Here is a 21,893-nt window from a genome sequence, read left to right as displayed (position 1 = left end):
AGGAAGAGAGAGAAACTTAAACTTCGATGACTACAAATGTGCTTCCTGTGGTGACCGATTATGAAAGCGATTTTGGGGTGCAATTTAACATGCTCGTGATCGGGAAGGTTTCGCTCGATCATTGGGGGCTTTTGTGCTTTCAAGAAACTTTGAGTCGAATAATTATTATTGCTTGCGTGTTAATGCTTAATTTGAGCATGTTTGCGATTCTGTATGGGGTCCTTTTTTTTAATTAGCAACCGTTCCAAAAACACGCGTCGGTGGTGTAATGGTCAGCATAGTTGCCTTCCAAGCAGTTGATCCGGGTTCGATTCCCGGCCGACGCATCAAAATTTCCTTTTTTTTGCGTGCTGTAATCCATTTAATAGCGCTTTTTGATATGCTTTGACATCTGCCACGTGAAATTAAATCCGAATCCGTCAGTTATTTCTGTTCCTTCTACAACAAATCTTGTCCCAACCATAAGAGCAGCGACTGTTTCTTCAATTAGCACCTTCGACACTTGCAACAGGCGGCACGTCTTCGCCAGTCAAACTTACCATCTCGAGTCGTGCGGCTTAAATGACTTTTTAAACGAACCATTAACCCGCTGGTTGAACCCTGTCGTTGCCACCATTAGCGAAACCGACACCCATTTCCAAGGCACTACCATCGCGGCTCATCCTTTCGTAGTGGCGTGTCATTTTCCACGACTCCAAAAAAAACGTTCACCACCCTCTCACAGAACTAGTGCATCTCGCCATCAGCGAAGCGAGCCATCCCGGAAGCGCGCGGTCATTAAACATTAATTCGAACTGACTGGTTGGCCGAATTTTGCCACCAACCACTCATAAACCGTCCCGTCTACTCGTCTTGCGATCGCTTCATTCGATCGATCGACGAAAGGGTCGTGGAGAGTTTTCTCAGTGAGGTGGTTTTTTTTTCTGCTGCATCACGCCGTTACCATGACATCCACCAGCTATAGCATCCAGGTTGCTACGGGCTGCCCGGCTGACGAGTAGTGACATACCAATTAATCTTCCTGCCACTAAAATGTCAGCGAGAGCGATCGTGGACGCGCGCGCGAACCCGTACGTTGCACAATTTCTACACCCCGTCACCGTAATTAACTTTTGTCATTCATCATAGCTTTTCCCGCAGGTAAAACACCCACCGCCCAAACCGTTGGGTGAGCGCGTGGAAAAAAGGTGGTGACAATTGTCGAAGGTCAGTGCGCGGTGCGGACGATGCGGACTAATTTCTGAAAATCGTGCAGCTTTTTTTGTGCTTCTCGCACATTTTTTTTACCACCTAAAAATCAGTCCCACGGGTTGTGGGAGAAAGAGAGCAAAAAGTGGAGAGAGCATGTTCGAGATGCTGGTGGGCATTGTTTATTATGTAGCAACTGTCGAATTCAATCAGAGCGTATTTCACCACAGCAGGCGACGAAATACAGCAAAAAAGGGGTACTAAATTTGAGCTTATTCAACATGGCATAAACATAACGAAGAACCAGTGAAAACCTAGCATTGTCTGTTTGTGTTTCTGTAATTTATGTTGCTATTCGGTCAATACAAATACACTTCTAAAAATAAAATCAGTGCGAATTCAGTGAGGCTGCGTCTCGACGATTGTCGTCTTGATTTTTGGTTGCAAAAGCAAGCAGAAACCAGCACTGCGTAGATTCATTTCTTATTTACATTCCCTTGTTTACCCCGCCAGGTGACCTCGCTCGCCCAAGCTGGTGAGGGTCAACAATGTGCAACGGAAAAATCGAGCAGCCAAAAGGAAAAACATCCGCCAACTACGCGAACAGCCCCACTGGCGACAGTGTGGTCTTCTATTCCGGGTGCCAGCGTCCTTGGCTACATTCTGCTCACCTTCTGACGTCAGATCCAGCGCACGTGTGTGGGTCGAGGGTGGAGGGCGAATTCGGCACGGCAAGGAGCACGTTGCGTGCCATCGTCGGTGGTGCTGATGGTATTGGTGAGACTGCCTTTTTCCCCGGCGTGCATAACGCGCCCCACTGGATGCACGGTTCATTAACATTTGCGCATAAATATTTTCCCTTCGCGTTTTCCCGGCCACCATTTTCATTTTTCACCCAAAACGCTCACCCACTATCGCGCTCGATATCAAAAAGTGACCTGATTTCGTGGCAGCAACCACCGTGGACCAGCAAGATGCCGGCTGTCCCAACCCTCAGACTGGATGACTTTTGACCGCGTGAGTCAGGATTTTTCCTGCCCCTTTGGTCGATTATTCGTGCTCCCGCGTGGTGGACGCTAGAAAGTGCCCTGTGCCGGGAGAGTTGTTGTTGTTGTTGGGGCGTTGTGGAAAAATGCCGCCACTCGCAACGTGTCTGCGATGTGTGTGTTTATTAATAAATTTCCTACATTTTCCACCGCACTCGGGCAGTTTCCCGAGATGAAACGCACTGCCACACTGCAAGGTGCCTCACATTCGTCATCCGGAAGCTGCGTTTCGCAACTATCGCTCCTAAATGCGTGTGTGCCGATTCGTGGTATAAAAAAATACCCAAAAACAAAACCAGCAAAAACCAGCAATCATACAGAAACCTCAGAGTTGTTGAGCCCGACTTGTAGCAGTCGCTTCGCAATCAAAACGTATCGTAAGCTTTGCTTGACGACCGGCACTGTTTGTACCACCGGAAGGGCTCCGATTAAGCCTTTTTTTGTCACTAAATTTACATTTTTCCACCGTTCGAGCGCCTCCCCCTCCTTCGAGCAGCTCGTTCCGTTAAATTAGCCGTGGGGCTTTGGGAGAACCAACGGTCGGTGTGGCTGAATTAACATAACTACGGTGCCGGCGTGTCGTTCCCAGTTTCTCGACCTGCCCCAAGTTGGCCCCTTCCGGCAGGTCTCGATTGCTTCTGTTTCCGCTTCAGTCACGTACCTGGTCGCTTTTGGGGACCGTTCCGGTATTTTTTGTGCTCCATCCGAAAAGCCACATCCTTCGCGGCTTGCATCTGATAATAGAGCCTTAAATATTTTACAGCAGGTGACATTTACAATTTGAGTTCAGGTAGCAGGGAAAACGTTTCCTCTTTTGTAAATCAAAAGATCGCTAGTTATGATAATAGCGAGGTATTTCTTGTCGTAGTTTATGTGAAAAAGTTTTACATATTATGAGATTTATTTTGCGCTCTTGGGTAACATAAAATTGGTTATATTCTCCAGCAAACGTTTTCTCAACTAATATAGCCTTTGAGTCGCAAATAGTCCTGTTCGTTTTTGCTCTTTTTGCAACTAAATTAATACAACTAAGCAACCGTTTGTAGACAAAAGTTCCACTATTTGCCTTACCAAACGCAATCTCTGTGTCTGTCAAGCGATCAGGGAACGAAAATAGCTCGCACACCGTGGCAAAATGGGCTTTCCTCGATCCTGTAATGAATTTAATTTCGTCCCATTGTTAGCACACCCAATTAGCCAGGACACCCGCGGTCAATAATCCGCTCGCTCGGTCGGTCGGTTGGTTGGATGGCCTATTGCATACATCCTAAGCAGAGTCCTGTACGGTAATGGGTTCGGAAGCCCATTACCACCATGATTTTCCTCCTGTCGTGGCATCGTGCTTTGGAACGCTCAGAACCTACCGCAGCAATACTAATTACACCCCACATGCACACACACGCGCATAACGCGGACTCGAGAGCCCCAACCGGAAGGCTTTTCATCGCACCATCCGATCGCACCCGCTAGCAATCACTTAACCCCGGTCGTGCACATAATCCACCGAAAATCCACACCACCGACAGCGACCTGACGAAAGCCAGACTTTCCACACGGTACGGTGGTGTGTACGAGGGTGTTTTTCTTTTTTTACTGTCGTTTGCCAGTGAGGAAAAACGAACTCCCATGCAACGCTTCTCAGTGCGCTTGGGGAAGAAAAAGTGAATGAAAAATTGCACCACACTCACCGGTGGCGGAGAAAAAAAAAGCTCTCTAACCAAACGCCAGCAGAGCAGCAGTACTTGAGCTGGAGCTTCGTTGGGATGGATCTTTTTTTGTTGTTTTGCTTTCACTCGCTTCATTCCACGTCTCTGTACCGCATTTGACAAAGAAAGTGATGTAAAAATAGTGCTCGGTAACGCTCGGTCCCATGCAATCGCGTGTGGTTGCTCGAGAGATTTTTTTTTTGCGCGCACGAATTCCACAGAAAGCAGTGGCGCGAGTGGTTTTGGGATCCGCTCTTAACAAGCGTGGAATTTTGCATAATGCGCAGCCCTTCTTCGGCGGTTAGTCGCCACACGAAACATGAACATGACATCATACTGCTGCTGCTGCTGCTGCTGCTGTTGCTGCTTCAGCTGCAGTTGCATTCTCGGCAGCACGAGCCCGGATTCACGACCAAGCGACCGACCGAAAAGCGCGATTAGGCTATCGAACGAGCCAACGGCAAATTGTAAATGTCAAACCATCGCAACGAAACACCCGCCTTATGGGCGGCTCGTTGGAGTGCGTGTTTTGGCGTTTGAAGGCACCAACTTTGCGTTCGGTTTTGGGTCGCAAAACTAAAAACCACGGTCGAGGTGTGATTATATCTATGCTAAGCGCGCTAAGGACCTGCCTTTGGCGTGGGTTCACTCGTTCACGGGTCCAAGGCTACAGCGTGACATTTCGTACGTTGTGCGGTTTGGGTGGCACGTTAGAAAGGCGTCGGAGTTCTGGAGATCACACGGCTAAAATAATTAAATCATGTTAGACCCGTTAATCGGTCACCTTATCTCTCGTCGTTAGAGGGTCGGGACCGTAACCTTTTTCACCGGCAATTTGAGAGGGTGTTGTTTTTTTTTTCCTTGGGCCGCCAAACCAGGCTCGAATCTGGGTCCGCGGAACTACGGTTCGAAGGATCTGATTCAATTTATCGTCCCTCACAAACGGTCCCATCAATTTTCGGGGGTGGCTTTCGAAGGCAAAAACAACCCCCCAACCAGCAGCACGGGCAGACGAACTTCTCCGTTCGCCGGTCGGTTTGATCCTTGTCCCTGTGATCGGTTTGGCGCATCGGCGACAAAAGATGCTGTTGAGCGGATGCTCGTCTTCTGCCTGTACCTTTTGCCTTCGGAGTCCTTTGCCGAGGCTTGCGCTCATCGTGACCTTTTCCATGGTTTGTCGATTATCGGCCAACTAACGATAGATTATGTGTCGTCGGTCGTCGTCGTCGTCGTCGTCGCATGCATGCCAACTCCCGAGCAGCTAAACGTGGGACGAAACCGACACGTCGACCGCACAAATTAGAGTTTTTCCACGCCAGCACGAAGGACGGACGGCTCCCATCGAACGGGCGTGAAGCGAAAAAACCCATCGTTAGGGGCAAAGTGACATTTACGCTGACAGTGATTTGAACGCTCTCGTTCGGACCCGGTGCCCAGCCTGACAGCTGATTGATTTGTTTCTCGATCGCTTTCCCCGCATGTGGATCCACCTCCATTTTGTGTCTCTTCTCCTTTTTTTTTGTTTTTTCAACAAACACCAACAGGACCAAGGACGATGACGAACGCAGGCCCGAAACTTGTCATCGAACGCGCCGGGTTCTCTCGGGAGCCGGGTTTTGTTTATCCGTGCGGATGGAAATTCCATTTTCACAATGCCCCTCGCGTTTGCGGTCGCGTTTCCAAAAATAAGTGGCACAATTTATGACATACAAAGTGAGGAATATTTTATAATCCGGCATCGTGCGTACGCTGTAAGGCGAACGTTAGCCGAAACATACATACGCGTTGCGAGCGTCGTTATGGTGTATGGTGGCTCCTGTGTGCTTATTTGGTTCGTGCGTCTCCACCACAAAAGGAGACGCACGAATGCGTGTCCCGTAAATCATCCGCAAGATGATGCGGAAAGTTTATCAAACGTTGCCCGGTGCTGGGCGAGTGAAATAAATTTGTCAATGCTTCGCCAAATGAACCTCGCGCGAAACAAATCACCCGCCAAAAGCTTTTAAACCCCGTTCGAAATAAAATTTGCATAATTAGTCCGCGCGCCACTATAAATCGGTTTGCATGCACCGTACCGTAGCGAACCGCGGTAGTCGTATTTTTATGCCTTAATGTGTCCCCTTCCCGGTCACGATTACCGCCCGGAAAAGCGTCGGAATAACGGAGGAAAAAAAACGCACTTTTTGCGAAGCGATCTTTCCTGTCCCTGTTGCGCGGGCTGGCGTCAAAACATTTTCAAAACATCACAAACCCGGCTCGACGGGAGCACAAAATCGGCTTCCGTCGGTTCGGCGTCGGTTACGGTGCGTAAAAATACATTTCGCCACCAATTTTTCGCCGGTACTAATTAATAATTCCGCCTCGCTTAGCGCGCGTTTTGGTTCATTTTCTCATTCGGGTGGTGGATTGGACGCATTTTAGACGCAACTATCTAACCAAGCACCCCTGTGGAGAGCTCGAGAAAGGGCGTTACATCCGGTGGGACAAGACAGCGCACCGCATTTTTCCACGCTGCTCAACATGCGGCCCGCGGATTAGGTTGCGTGTAATGGGGATTTTGGCGCGTGTTGTCGCACTCGACACGTTTTGCCAGCACCGTTTTAACCGCGCGCGGATTTGTTGGAATCACCTCGCCCAGAAGCGAAGGAAGATGAAGAATGAAAAATCCACCACGGCAAAGAATCGCATTCCCGCTCGAACGAAACGGCTTACTTAGCTAAACATCGAGCCACATCTAATCCCTCTCGCGGGGTTGTACGACAAATGCGCTTACAATGTCGCTGGCACGGTGCAAAACTGCGCCCATAAATCTTCCACCAAACCGGATTCGAAAAGTGACTCCGATTTGTGCGCGAATGTGTCGACGGACCGAATGGGGTTTCGATTTGGGATGTGAAAAGAAAAGAAACCCAATAATATGCAACAAGCTCGAGAATGCGACGAAGACGAAGCAAATGCTACGTACAGTTCGATGTGAGTTTCTGCTGTAAGCATCCCTAATACCACACCAAATTAAAGCCTTCCGTCGGGTGGCAAATATCGTATCGTAAAAATGTTCAAATTTTGACGACAAATAACCTCCCTTTCGCTATTCACCTGGACGGTGGGGTGGCGTAAATCACAAAAAAAAAATACCTCTCCACCATTTAAGCTGCAATAAAAGGTGCCACAGTGCGCTCGCCCCAAAATGATCGTGTTTACAAATAGATTTTATGACCGCATTAAACAAGTTCTGTTCGCTTTCGGCCACCTCTTGTCCGCTCCGTTAAAAACAACCAGAGCCAGAGCCCTCAATCGCCGCTTGTAAACGCGCACCCGTAGTTTACGTTGCGCCGAATACGGGTCACGTTTGGGGTTGGATTTCCGTGGCTTTTTCTCGCCGTTTACTACGCGGAATGTGCGTTCGATCTCGTACTTCTTTTTCTTCATCTTCATGGCTTCTGTCGTGAGTGGCAAGAAGTACTCGAGAGCGAGAGAGAGAGAGAGAGAGAAGCAAAAAAAAAATGAACAAACTAGTCCACTTCATTGCCGCCGGCCATCGACGGAATGTGACTCATGCGGGGTGTTGCGCATGCTGATATGCTTTCGGCTGGCTTTCGCGTCATCAAACCGCAGGGGTTCAAGCACACACACACACAGACATTCCCAGCCATTTCCAGCTGCTGTTCACCCTCGCAGGATTGGATGTCAATTTGTATCGGGGTGGCGGTTTCGCGGGAGATCGCACAAAACTGAAAATGAAATTCCACTTCACCCGCACGCCGCACGCTATATAGGTCAGCTAAGGTGGGGTGTTTGATGGCTGCGCCTGCACAACGCCACGCTCTAATTAAACCACGGAAACTAGTCCACCAACCCCCCCATACTGGTATGCACCCGAACCATTAGCTATTTGGTTTGATTTCGGAAAGTATGTTTTAATGAAATGAAAATACCACCAAAGTGTCGGGTGGACCGGGAAATGTGGGATAAAAACCGCACCAGTTATCCAAATTCCCCACCATGTTGGCCTTTTTCAGGAGCAGCTATTTTTAAATTAAATTACAAAAAGCACACCCCAGGACCGGTGGGCGTCGTTGCACTTTTAAAGACGAAAAGGACGCCCAAAAACTCGACGATTCCTATTGCACGATTGTGCCATCGATATCCTTGTCACGAAAACTCCAAGACACCACATCGAGAGGCGTTCGAGTTGACGACGACGGTTTGACGGATAAAAACTTTTACGTATCCCAAAAACCCAACGAAACCCGTTGGCGAACAAAGTGTTCTCGCATCCGCAGAATCCGGAGAGAAGGTTGCCGCATAAATCACGCTTCCCTGCGAAGACTCCACTCTGGCCAGCCACGAAACCATCAATCGCACCCCGAAAGGCGAAACCGCAACGCTTAACGATGATCCGGTGCATCTTTGTCCTACCGAAAAGACCCGGATCGTCCAGTGGCGATCCGCACGCGCACTCTATCCGTGCCGGTGGCGAATTAATCAACCGGTCAATAAATCTTGCTGCGAAATAACATCGCTCCGGTGCTGTTTGAAGTCGCCACTTTACGGTCTGTGGCCGTGGACAAGACAAGCAGCAGCGTCTCGATAATCCCATGGTCTAGTGCGGGAGACAACGTCAATCTTTTCTCGTCCCATGGAAAAGGAACCATGCGCGGAGTTTCGCACGACGATGCAGTTAACGATGAAACGAAACGTCCTGGGATAGTTGAGAAAGTTGCATTAGGCCTTCCATCACTCAGCGCTAACTTAACTTTTACCCTTTGGTGCTTTTTTAATTCTCCCAACTTTCGCCAACCAAACGCGGTTTTGTGTTCCCCAATTCAATCGAATCTTGCACGCGCGTGGTGAGAAACGGACGTAAAAAAATCCTCCCCTTAGCAAACAGTGCATCCACCTGTGAAGGTGTGAAGTGTCGAAGGCGCATTAAAAAAAATCCCCGCTGCACAAAACGAAAAAACGAAGCCCATTACATTTGGCGAACGAGCAGCAACCACAACAACAAAAAAAATCCACCCCACAAGACCAGCAGGACGAGCTGGACGCGAATACTTCGCTTCGCGGATAAACGAATTCCGTCGCGACCAGCCCGACCCGGTCCGTTTTTGGGCTCCGTTGTCGAACGCGGTCGGTTTTGTGTTACTTTTCATTGGACGAAGCGAAATCCGCGCCAGCTCCCGAACCATCCGGAGCGAGTTTAAGTTGAAATCTAATTTTGAGTCTACGCTTTTTACGAGCTCTCGTTGAACGGTTACGAGTTTTTACAACTGCACTTGTGCCTTGTCTCGCCTTTCCGGTGCAATCCGGAGTGCGGAGTCCTGTCCCAAGGAGTCCTGACCGAGGCTTCCACCAGCAAAGCGAGATGCGTCCAGCGCTCACGTAAGCAAGAACCCGACGAGCACGACGACGGGCGTGTTGCGGGCTTTATTTGCCACGACCCACATCCTGCGGGCAAGCCGCTCCTGGCTGACTAACACAAACAATAAAGTTCACGTCACACCGGCTGGGTGGAGAAATTTAATTGCCTCCATAAAGCCTAGCTCATGTGTGACGCCCCAGGAGCTGGTGTTGCTGCCGTTCGGGAGCGAAATTGATGCACTTTGCTAGACTGCAGCGGGAGGTCCTTTTTTTTTTTGGTCCTTTTTTGCTGCTGCCGTTGTCTCCCTTGACGATCACATTTAAGAGCCAGCAGCAGGAAAAGAGCGCAACCGAGGTGAGAAGTGTGCGAAAGCAGACGAGCTGTCCACTCAGGTTGAGGTGGGATTAGCTGGGCAGAGCAGCAAAAAAAAAAAGGGACGAGTAAAGCTTCACACCTCTTTCGGCGATGAGCAGCTTTAATGGGACGATTAGGGAATTTAAAGCACACATTCTGTGGAAATTCCGTGCATGAGAGCTGCCCGGTGGACAATGTGAGGTGTAATTCCTTGATTAAGGAAGTGTTTTGGATAGGTGGACGAGTCGAGTCGGACCAGTAAATAGCTTCGTTCTGAATTCTGGGTGATTAAATTACACTTTCCTTTACCCTGACTAGCTGTACTAAAATAAATCTTAATAACTAGAAAGGAACTACCTTTTGACATATTATGCTTTCCCATTGTAGCACATTCCATTGAGACGTACATATGGGCAGTTTGGTATAATGCAACACACATTGAGATAATTTATATTGATATTCAAGCTCAAATGCCACCCATTCGTCTAAACGAAGCATGCATTTCGCGTAATTCTCATCGCACGATCACAAATGAAACCCATCTTCTACGGTGCTTCCACACATCGGTCTCAGTTCAACCGTTCAGCTTCCAGCAAAACCGTACGGTGGAACACAATCGAAGGAAATCATTTACCATTAGTGTCACCATAAACATGCTTTCCCGATCGCCCGAGCCCAAGCTCGAACGCTCTGTTTGCTTTCTACGGAGCCTACCCTGTTCGGATCGCGAGGGGGTAGCAACAAAACCAACCCCATCGCGAACCGATCGGCATGGACCCCGCAGGGCATTAGGAATTTATTTACGACCAATCTGTTTCCCATGTCGTAAAAAATTATGCACTATGAGCGCGGTTCGTGGCCGCAGCATCTTGCCAAGTGGCAAGCAAAAGCCCCCGCGGGCCAACCTGCGAAATGGAATGCGAGCCTTTTATGGGCCCTTTCGGGTGCCCCCAGTGCTCTTTTCGGCTCTTTTTTGTCTGTAATAATCGAGCTTTCGCGATGGCTATTGACAGATAAAAACCAAAAATCGCGCGTGCGAAGGGCGAGAAAGAAAAAGAACACAAAGTCTGCTCCCGCGGGAGAAAAGCGCCCAGAAAGTGACCTCCGAATCGTGGCGCATTATTCACGCTGCAGTTCGGAAAAAATGCTGCGCTTTTAACACTCACGGATCGCGGGGTCTCTTATCTGGCCCTGTACTCGTACCATTTATCATCCTTTCGTGTCCACCACAGCCGATGGGGTGGTGTGAGAAAAAAAAAGAAACTACCACGGATTTAAAAACAATATGCACCCAGCGACACATTTGTGCGCTTCACGTTTTATGGGCGTGTGAGAGTGCGTGGGGCTTTTTTTTTTTGCTTTTGAAATAAAATGTCGACCACACTTCGACAGCTTTTCAAGCCACGAGTACATCTTTTATGCATTTTATCCGTCCATCCCAAGGTGGGACTTTCGGGCGTTTTCCCCGTTTTCACCGACCCAACACCCAGTTGATGGTGCGCTCGATTGTTCACCGCAGACAGCAAAATGAGACGCTTCTGTGGCGCTCGATTCGCTTTTGATTTTATACTCCCCAGCCTGCTTTATTGACGGGAGAGCCATCCTTGAAGGTGTCGATAACAAAAGACGCCGGTGACGTAATCCGACGCATTCAAGGCTCAGAATGCCGCCAGACAGCGTGAAATGTTCGCTCGATCCGATATGGAAGAGCGTTTTCATGATTGTTCGACTCCTGTGCACATTGAATGCGGACGCGAATCGGGAATCGGGGACGGCTCAAAGGATTGCCCAAAAGAGACGCTCTTGAAAGTCTCAATTATGCAGTGTGTCCTCTTTGCGTCCATTTCCATGGCGTTGAGTTTTTTTTTTGCTGAAGCGCAATTTCTCATGTCGAGTAATTCATTTGACAAGGTTCAACCTCCGGCTGAGTAATTGAATTCCATGGTATGGAGTCCCATTTTTCCTGCTATTGAAACACGCAACCTCGAACGCAAGTTGAGATGTTACGTAGAACACGAAAGCCCCAACCAGAACACGATCCATTCACCGGAACTACACAAAGCGGAAAATCAACAGCTCGTCACGGGCAAACAACGATCATTCGAAAACTCGTACCGTTACACCGAAGCAGCAGCAGAAGCAGCAAAATAAAAACCCCGGAAGATCCTTTTGCGTGATTTTTTCCGTGCCCGTTCGTGCTGTTGCTCGCCACACTAGCCGGGAAAATGAGTTTGCGATTTGATTCGAAACCGGAAGCACGCGCGTTCCGGCGATTGTTGCTGTTCGTCGGGTGCGTAACTGGAGTCTGCCACCGCGCGATGGTTACGAACCCGATACGGCACAGCCCGGAACAATGCCGTTCCGTCACACGGACGACGCAAAGTGGAACAGCTCGTTTTTCCCGTTTCGGCCCTGAAGGGAAGCAGTAGTTTCTCGCCCGATGGGCACACCACTTATCGTTGCGTTGGGCCAGGATTCTGGGTCAACTGGGTGAACACGAGGACACAAGGACGTGCATCGCATCGGGAGCAATGGGTTCGATTTCTGCCATCATTTCATCACAAAAGGGATTTTACGAGCGCTCACCCATTAGCAATTCACCCATTCAACCCATGGTTCCATGTTCTAGGGTGGGTTTTTCCGAAGACGTCGGTCAACTTCTCATCGTCGTCGATGTGCAGCGATGACGCACTCTCTCGGACGCATTTACATGCGGACAGGCTTCCGGAGTCCGTTCGCGCTGTGATGGGGTGTGATTACGTAGCAAACAAGCCGGCTGACGATGTGCCGACGACCTGCTGTCGATGATTATGCTGCTCCCCATCAAGGGCTCATCATCTGGGCCGCCGTCACTGCGGCGTCACTGCGGAGGTTCACCCTAATGAGCTAAGTGCATCGAATAATAAACCTCGACGGAATGATTATTGACACACATCGTGCCGGAGGAAAACTGGAAAACCCATCCCTGTCTGACGAGCTGCCGGGCTCGATCGCTGCCCAACACCGCTTGTTAGTCCGGCTAGGGCGATAATGAACTGGCCTACGGCTTGCCAGTCAGGACGATCACGAAGGACACCCCGGGCGTGTCGAGTGGGGAGAGAATGGAAAAGTGCGCGTGTTACTTCACAAGTCCGGGGTGCGAAAAGTGGAAGCATTAGATAAATATACAGCCCAGCTGGTGGTGGGCCCGCGACGTCTCGGCTAAACGACTGTAATTGAGGTAAATTGGACTCGTCGGCCGCGTATAGCGGCACATTTTACGAGCTTTTAATATGCGACCTGTTCTGCAAGCTGCCCGCTTCTTTCGCGGGCGATCGTGCTCGAGGATGCACTCCGGATCCGTGGAGCAGATTCCTGCGAATTGGCCGGTTTTGGGAGCAATTAAAAGATCGCAGGTGATCGGAATTTGTACGCACCAGGCACCCGGCCACGGAATGGTAATCCGAAACACGTTTTGTGATGCCGTAAGTTATTGCTGCGTAGGCCGAACCTGAGCCAAATTGCATCGGTGCATTGCGATCGACAGCATGATCAGCGCACTGCTCTAATGAACGCTGAAAGTGCTTTTATGCCACGATTTATTGCTGTAGGCCAAGGCACGTCGGGAGAAAGACACATCTGCGGAGAAGCTGTACCTAAATGGGGAGTTGAACAAGACGCCGGTTTTTAACGGCCATGGACGTTTCAGCTCAAAGCGCTCACTTTAGCGGATGAAAATTGAAATTTAACGCTGCTTAAGTGTGTCACAACGCGAACTATGCCGATTAAAAGAAGAATTATTAACCCACTAGCGAGCCGTTGCTTCAATGGATTCCATTCAAACCCGCACGAACGAAAGAACGCTGTTGAGCTTTTCTTTGGCCTTTCGCGGCTCGCAAAGCACCAACTTTCGCCATCCAGCGTGCGGCCAATTTACTTCGTTTAGGGAAATTTGTGAATGAAATGAGTGAATGAGGCCCAACTTTTGCGAGCGGATAATGCGCGCAGGGATGGGAAAAAAGGACAAGAAAAAAGAAACCTAATTCCTCCGTAACAAGGGCGCGAACTTCCCGGGTCACGGTGTTACCGGAGCGTCTGGGAGGACCCAGAAGGCCCACGGCTATTGCAAGTACGTGGCCATCAATGGAAGAAAGTCATTTGAAAGTTTGCGAATAAATTAACACCATCTTCGTGGAACGGACAGTTCCCGCTTGCTCAGTCGCTTCCGGGGAACAGGGCAACAGCCGTGTGTTGCGCTGTGAGGAAAAGATCGATCCATTATCGAGAGATAAAGGCCCATTTTTTCGTGGAGTTTGCTCCAATCCTCGGGAAAATCAGCTTTACAGGATTCATGGTTGGAGGGAAAATAAATTGCACCAAGAAGGAGACCCATAATAGCCATATTCTAGATGGTTTGATAGGCGGAAGTTTCATCCTTTTTTTTTCGTTTTAAAGGCGTGAATTGTACCATAATTTTTAAACGTTTTGTTTTTTGCTCCATGACGATGTAACAAATAATTAAAAAAAATCTCTTTATCACAACGTTCCCAAAGCGTATAGCATTTCAGAATGCTTACAAATAATGCCTTTTCTCGTAGGGTTTGTTATGCGGGAAAATCACAAAAATAGTATTCATTCCACCTTTAGTTCCTGGGAAAACCTCCCTGGCAGTACACACACTCACGAACACACGTCTCAATGCTACTCCAGAATACCTCCTCAACATCGCTCCTTCTTGTCCTTCCTTTCATCGTCGTCCACTCTGCAAAGCAAACGCGAATTTCTTTCATCGCCTGCTTTCGCTGCTCCCGAACAGCGGTTCATCACTCTCCGCTGTGGTAATTAAATTTGAATCTCGGCAACGCCTCTAATTTATAGTTTTCTCCCCCCCTTCTTTTGGTTCTATAAATACGACCGCCCGTTCGTAAATAGTAAAATCCACAAACATACCATACGTTTTAGCGGCCTGCCGGGAGAAAAGCGCGCTAAGTGTAAAGCGGGAAAATTACACCACCCCAGCGATCACCGTACCGAACCTCGACCGAGCTCGACGGAAACGCATGGAAACCGACGACCAAGCGGAAGGCAAATAAAAGAGACCTCAAACAACCGAAACGCGGTACCGGCGATGGCAGCGGCGGCAGCACAACTCGACGATGGAGGGAAAAAATATGACATTATTGTCCCAGAAGAAGCCACACATTCGGTCGGTGTTGGTCGGAGTGCAGTGGCCACGGCGGCAAAGACATGCCCAATGATCCGCTGATTTATGCCGGTATTTTGTGCGCTCATCTTTGGCCGCATGGCCCAACGGGGCAGCGTGTTGATTTAGCAAAAATTTCATGATTCAATCAGGGGTTCTCCTTTCTCCGTTTGCGCCTTTGCCGGCTTCGATTGCTCGAAGCACAAAGATCAACACGAACTGTGGTGCCCAACCGGAAGCACTTCATCATAGGCTCTTCGCTTGTGTTCTATCACACACACACGCACGTGCTTGCGGGCGAAATAATACCGTAAAAGCTCGGGTGGTGTTCGTTGTTTTTTTTTTGTCGTTTTCCCACATAAATTGACGTCACCACGGGATTGTCATTATTCGGAAGCAAAGTGGAGAGTGCCTTTTTATTGTAACACAATGAACAGAAGAAGAAAAAGAAAGAAAGAAAGCAACCCACAGAAGATCCTACAGAAGGCCCCTAGGGAAGACGGAAAAGCAATTACCTTGTTCGTAAGGAAAACCATTCGTTTGTTTTACCAGCGGGTGTAAAAGTGTAACAACTCCGTTTTAAACGTCCCATAACTCAATGCGGGCGTAATCTCCTCTAATGCTGCAGCCATTGGAGGCGTTTACCTTACCAGCTTCCAGGACGATGCTGCCTAGCTACTGCCCGGTGCAGCAGGGATGTTAATTTTCGCGCTGATGCAACCAAACGCCCTGATGCTGGCGCGGGGAAAATTAAAATACTTTCCCGCTGCTTTGATTTTGTTTTGCCCTTCGACTTCTCGTGTCCCGAAATTGGGTGGGGAAGGTTTTATTCTCACCTCGCGCCCAAAAATGCACGTAAAATGTGTAAGCACACCACGAGCCGTTGCGGTAGCAGGGTTTATGTTTGTGTGCTTTTTGCCCTGGGAAAAAAAACCGCGCACACTGTGGTGTGCATTTCCCTTGGCTGCAAGCGATGTTTTGTGGTGCCGAACGATGGTGCAATGAATGCGCCATGCATCACGAAGCAAATTCATCTGACTCAACTCCACTCGGGCTGGGGATGGAGCAGCATGGTCATTGTTACTCGATCGTCGTTGGTTTGGTCGATGGTAATTATTTTCCACAATCACCGGTGCACCGGGTGACGGTGGCAATGCCCTGCCTTCGGGTGACCAGAAATAGCCGGTCGAATCGTGGCTTTCAACCAAACGGGGAAGGTCAGTTCGAGGTATTCGCAACAAAAACACGATCGATCGACAACTCCCAGCCGGAGCAGGAGGTGGAAAATTGGCCAAATGTGCACCAGACAGCGCCAACCACGCGGATCGTCCTTTAGGTCGCAGCTCATCATCGAGTGGAAGTCGAGACGGGTGCAAGGACTACGGAAAAAGGCGGATGGGGGGGGGGGGATCGTAAATTTTCCATCCTCCTCACCCAGTCGGGTGGACTTCACGCTCGAGGCAAATGAACACATTATTTATCCTGCCCGGCTGCGCAGCTCCGCAAGACAATGAAGCGCGATGACGCTCGCGGATGGTGAATCATTGCCCTCTATCTAAGGGTAAGGGTTGCCAGCAGAAGCACACCGTTGCAGCACCGAGCACGTTGGCTCGTTGGTTGAGAAGAACCAATCTAATCTAGCACCCGTAGTGCGTAGCGCAACAATGAGATGAAATTGCCGTCCAAGCCCGTCCTGTTGCACGGGCTTAAACCAGCTGTTTCAAGATGAAGCGTGCATTCCAATTCCAGCCATCCCGAAAGCTGCATCGCTCCATAACTCAACCGTTTCAGCTCACCCCAAGCGTCACAACAAACACGGTTGTGGAGGACGCTGCCGAAAGAGTGAACGCTTTTCCGCGAAAACCTCTGCCAGGGAAGCACAACTTTGATTGTTTTCTTTTCGGGCTGGGGGTTTTTTTTTTTTTTGATAGCAAAACGAAAGAAAGTGGTGTTGTGCAAAAGTGCAGCAACTCCATCACGGAAAGTGTGCACTTTTGGGTGCTGCATTCAGCTGTTTCGGCTCGCAAAATCCGACGCACAAATACTCAAACTGCCAGGCACGATTTGCATACAATGCGTACCGAACAAAAACGAAAAAAACCGAATGCAACCGATTTCTGGCTTTCGGTGGGTGGGCCTTCCAAAACTCCGAGCCTGCCTGGTCTGAAGTGACTAATGCTTGCCTCATTCCTTGACCCCAAAAAAAAAAAACGAACGAGCTGCACCCTAGCCACGAATGAGGGGACACTCCTTAGCTCGAGTGGTGCTTCGCTCGTGATGAATGTTTGTGGCCTTTTCGGGAGCTAACGACGCGTCACACCACCGAAGGGTGCGAGCCCTTCGCTTTCCTTCACGACACCGGCCGAATGGTGGCCGAAACCTGAAACCCACTCAAAATGATGAACCACGCTAAAGTGTGATTAATGAATGGTACTTCTCGCGCAACCAGATTGACTCGTGTAATGGCCCCCGCCCGGACAAAGCTCGATCGGCTCGATTGCGTGCGCAATCGAAGGGCGCATCTTTCCGCGCCATTCCAAAGGACACCAGCCTCCCCCATCTGGGGGGGAGGCGTTCGATTTGGCAAACTAAACAATGATTAATTAACGCCGGAGGTCAACGAGTTGGGATGGGTGTGAACTTTTCGCACATTTCCCGCTTTTCCGGGTGGGCAAAGTTTTTGGCCCCAATCGTCGGCCAAGTGAGTTTGCACTTTCCTTTCCGTGTAAAAGGGCCGCGATTGACGTTCGCTCCGTGCGCAACAGGATCCCGCTCCGATGGGATGGCTAAATCGAATGGGTGTAACGACTTTTCACAGCGATAAATTTCCACAATGTCAGCGCAACGAACGCAAAGCCGGAGGCCTTAAGGGCATTTTTGTGTGGCATTATGTGCGCCATGATTAATGGGGTTTCGTGCGGCGTCGGATGGCCCGGATGTGGCGTATATCCCAGCGATGCCGATGGGATGAGGACGTCATCGCCCTTCGGTGAGTGCTCGAAGGGTCAAGGTGTCTGGCCACGACGCCACGTCGGAAGCGTATGCTAATGGGAAGGCGTATGCGCATGGCCTAGAATGTGTACGCTCAGCGTTTGAGGTGTTTTAAAAAAACCCTTTCTCATGGAACAGCTGGAGATGGGGAGCTCGTACTAAAATTGCCCTCAAACCCAGATGCAAGTGAAACGAGTACAAATCGGTGCAAATGCCTCGAATGGAATGCCACTCCATAAACCCAACCTCGGGGTCCATCAAACGCGCATCGCTGTCACGTCATAAAGCGAACACTGTTTACGTTTGGAGTACGGCCAACCCGGGAAAACCCACCCCAAAGACCACTCAGAACTATGCTGAGTCGGTCTCGGCCAGCAACATCGGGTCAGCGTGTGAAAAACTTATCACACCGCGCCCGGTCTCGAGCTTGCAACGATCGAAAGCATAGCAAGCTGGAGTGGAAACGGCGAGACGAAGTAAACAAAAAAACCTACGAAACCGAAATTAAACTCTCCGACAACTACGCTGGAGTGGTGTGGGCTGCGTGGAATGGAACGAAATTTCCATTTATTTATACTTCCCGGCTTTTTCCCACCCACTCATCTGGATAAACAGAAATGCCAGTCCCGCGTGGGATGCTGGAAAATTGCATCCAACGCCACACGACGCGGTCATGGCGTGACATCGCACTCCGGGACCGGAAAAAAGGGCCACCGGAGCGAAGCGCCTTTGAAGCGATCCGGATGGGCAAATAAAATTGTTATGAATGAAAACAGCCGGTCCCCGGTTGCGCGTCTCAATCGAGTTGCATAATGAAGCAAAAGCTGCGAGGATAATTAATTGTGCAATGGAAGAACGCGATCATGACTTCTACTGCTGGGGGAAACTGGAAATTCTGCTCGCCCGCCCATTCGCACGACGTGATCGTCGGGAAAGCCGTGCACTATAAAAAGAGCACGAGTGCTGTGCGTTTGCTGCTGGTTGTGGAGTTCAAAAGCGACGACGAAAACGAGGATGAAACAAAAAAAAACACAAACGCTAAAACCGGTGTAGTGCAATTATGCCACTAGAGTCGAGTGGAAAATATATTTCTCTTCTCGCTTCAAAGCGGCCAAATATGCTCGTGGAAAATGCAGCACACAGTGTTGTGTCGGCGAAGACGGAGAAAAGACGGCGTCTAAGGGTTAGAAAACCGACCCAAGCATAAACCCGTGTAGTGCGTTTGGGAAGTGAGGGGCAAAATTCGTTCCACCACCGGAAATGCCACCGGATTAATGTAGCGGCGTCTTCGTGGCGTCCGCATCCCTTTGGCACTTTAAACTTTCAGCGTCTTCTCGTTAGAAAGCCGTAAATGGAACACTCCTTAACGCGCGTACGGACGAGGAGTTTCGCAACGGAGCTCTTCTTTTCGAATTTTGATGCCACTGAAGTGTTTGCGTGCCGTCGCCGGGGGACGGAAAGCAAACCCTACGTTGGTGGTTGAAGTGTTTGATTTAGGACTTCTCCCATGAGCATCGGCGTTGTCTTTTCTCGTGGCCGAAGCCAGAAGTATTATGAAAAAAAAAACAGTGCCATCCAAAATGAAATAAAAATGGCAAAACATTCCCTCCGACATACATCGGTTCCGGCGTCTTCGCTCGAAGATGAAAGCATCAGCTTGGGCTGTTGCGGTACGCAAGGGAAAAAAATGCTTGATATGTTATTCTTTTCACTCTCTCCCCCGACCGTGTGTTCGGTCAATTTTCCAATTTTCTAACAGCCATCGTGTTTTTTTTTTTTCTTTACTCAAGCCCTGCCGCACTATTCCTTCGTCAGGTTTTTAAAGTCCTCGACGGATGGTTTATTTGCTTTGGCTTCTTCCCTCGACCGACGCGGCTAAGTTGCGGAAGATGCCGCGCACCCGCCCTATTGCGTTTCACAATTTTTGATTATTTTTTCGCCGTGACGGGCGCGTTCGGTTCGACTTGGCGAAATATTTATAAATACGCATCCACCAACCCCCAAAGAAACGTCCAACCATCGTTCGGGCGGCCCTCCACCGGTGGCGTGACAATTTGTTTAGTCGAGCGGAAACAGCCGTGTTTACAAATAAAACACGCTTTATAAGCTAATGGCCAGCTTCCGGGGGTACGCGTGCGTGTGTGTGTGGAGTAAAACACTGTGACAACGGCCAAAATGATACAGAAGAGGAACAAAAACAGCAAAAAACAATACAGCCCACTTTTCCACCTCTGGGAGGCTCGGGTTTTCTCGTTTTTCGAAAGGGGGAAAAAGCGAAGAGCGACAAACCGAAACAAGGATCGTCAGGACTCGCGTCAGGGAGGGATCGTTTTGCTACCCACGAACATTGCGTTGTTTCCGGGCGAGTGACATAAAGCGCAAACGTCAAACTGTCGTCGCGGCAGGCCATGATCAATTTATGGCATATCAAATCGATTTGGTGTTGTTGTTTTGCTTCGTGACAGCGATCGTAAAGCCAGCACGGAAACGGTCGAATGTTTGGCTTCCCCTTTAACAGGCCAATCGCGCTGAGCAAACAGAAACGGCAGTTTGCGATCAAAATCGAATCAATCGCGGTCGTGTAGTTTTGATGTTTTTGTTTTGTTTGGTTTGGAGTGTTAAAAAAACATCACCCATGTTGTGTTCCATTCGAATCCCCCACTATTTGCATACGCTTTGGTTTTAAAATTGATTCACTTAATCTACAAACAATCGCGCACCCGGCTCGTATCGATGGAGATAAATCAGTAAATACCACCGCCACCGTCCAACCGACATGATAAATCAACGCTTTTCCGGGGAAACTCTCTCCTTGCTGGTATGCAACCCACCAAACATATAAACCGTCGTCCAAATAATTCTTTCGCAGGGCAAACGATCGCCAGAGCATCATTAAAATACCATTAATCAAATCGAACGAGCTCGTCCACCAACCCCAATCTGGTTGTAGATCCTAGAATCTCTCACTTCCGGCGTGTGTAAACAACCGAAATGAACCAAAAGCAAATGGGCAAACTACTATACCGAACTATCCAGCGCTGGTGCAGTTACTTCCACCCATTTGCTGGTTCATTTATTGCGAGCCTATTGCAGGCAGGTCCGATACCCTCCCAAGCAATCGACGGTCATTTGAGGATGAAATTATCAATTTTCCAACCCCCACGGCCTGCGTCCCATTGCTTCATTGTTATAACAAGTCCGCCTCATCGGATTCGCTCTCGAAAGGGGGCGAAAAACACAACGTATCGCAACGTTTTCTGCAAAAACTTCCTCGTCTTATCCGATTGTGCCGCGCTCGGTTAGGGTTCCGATTTTCCGGATGCCTCGACGAGGACGGGGGGGGGGAAAGATTTTTTTGCCGATCTTTCGCAATCCCCTCTTCCACCCACCAGAAATGGAAAGTAAACAAACCAATAACTATCAACCGAGCGAATGCGAACGCGAAGGACCAGCAGCGACCCGCGGGACGATAGAAGGGATACGCGCGACAGGATGGTCGTGATGATATTTAAGTTTCCGTTCACAGTGCCATTTCCGGTGGTGGAACTTTTTCCTGCCATTGTGTTTGCGCTTTGCGCTAGTTCCCGGCCCGTGCGTTTGTTCCAATTTGTGTGCGCTCGAGTGTACGTGTGCGTGTTTTTGTGCCCAGTTTTCTCCACGCTTTAACTTTGGCCATTTTTATCCACGTGCTTCCCGATTGTTTCTGTCCCTTCTTTCTTTTTGTTCCAGGCTGCTTGTCCACGCCGTTCCCTGCGCGGCAGTCTGTCTGGCCGGTAATTTAGAAAGTGTCCTTGTTTTTTTCCCCACCCACCGGCACCCAGTGTGCAAGTGGACGGAAAAGTACCACCGTTCTATCTCGGGCGGTGCGCGGAAAATGGAACAAGTGCCCCTTTCCGAGGCCACCGCTCGAACTGCTCGAACCGCTCGATTGATCCTAATGAAATCCGGACTCCTGGATCGGAAGGAAGAGCTTCCATCGAAACCCTTCCCTCGCTTCCTACTAACAAGGGGGAGGAAAGTTTTTTTTTCCGGGTACCCAGAACGAGCCAAACATTCGAAACATG

The 21,893-nt window shown here is 49.4% G+C and overlaps 1 non-coding gene across 1 annotated transcript; it reads left to right on the top strand.

Moving 5' to 3' along the window:
- The first annotated feature begins 254 nt into the window (after positions 1 to 254).
- On the top strand, positions 255 to 326 carry Trnag-ucc (transfer RNA glycine (anticodon UCC)). Its single transcript has one exon. It is a non-coding gene; the product is annotated as a tRNA-Gly (tRNA).
- The last annotated feature ends 21,567 nt before the right edge of the window (positions 327 to 21,893 follow it).

The sequence above is a fragment of the Anopheles nili genome, chromosome 3, assembly GCF_943737925.1.
Source record: "Anopheles nili chromosome 3, idAnoNiliSN_F5_01, whole genome shotgun sequence".
Lineage (NCBI taxonomy): Eukaryota > Metazoa > Arthropoda > Insecta > Diptera > Culicidae > Anopheles > Anopheles nili.
This window is presented reverse-complemented; position numbering and strand designations above follow the sequence as displayed.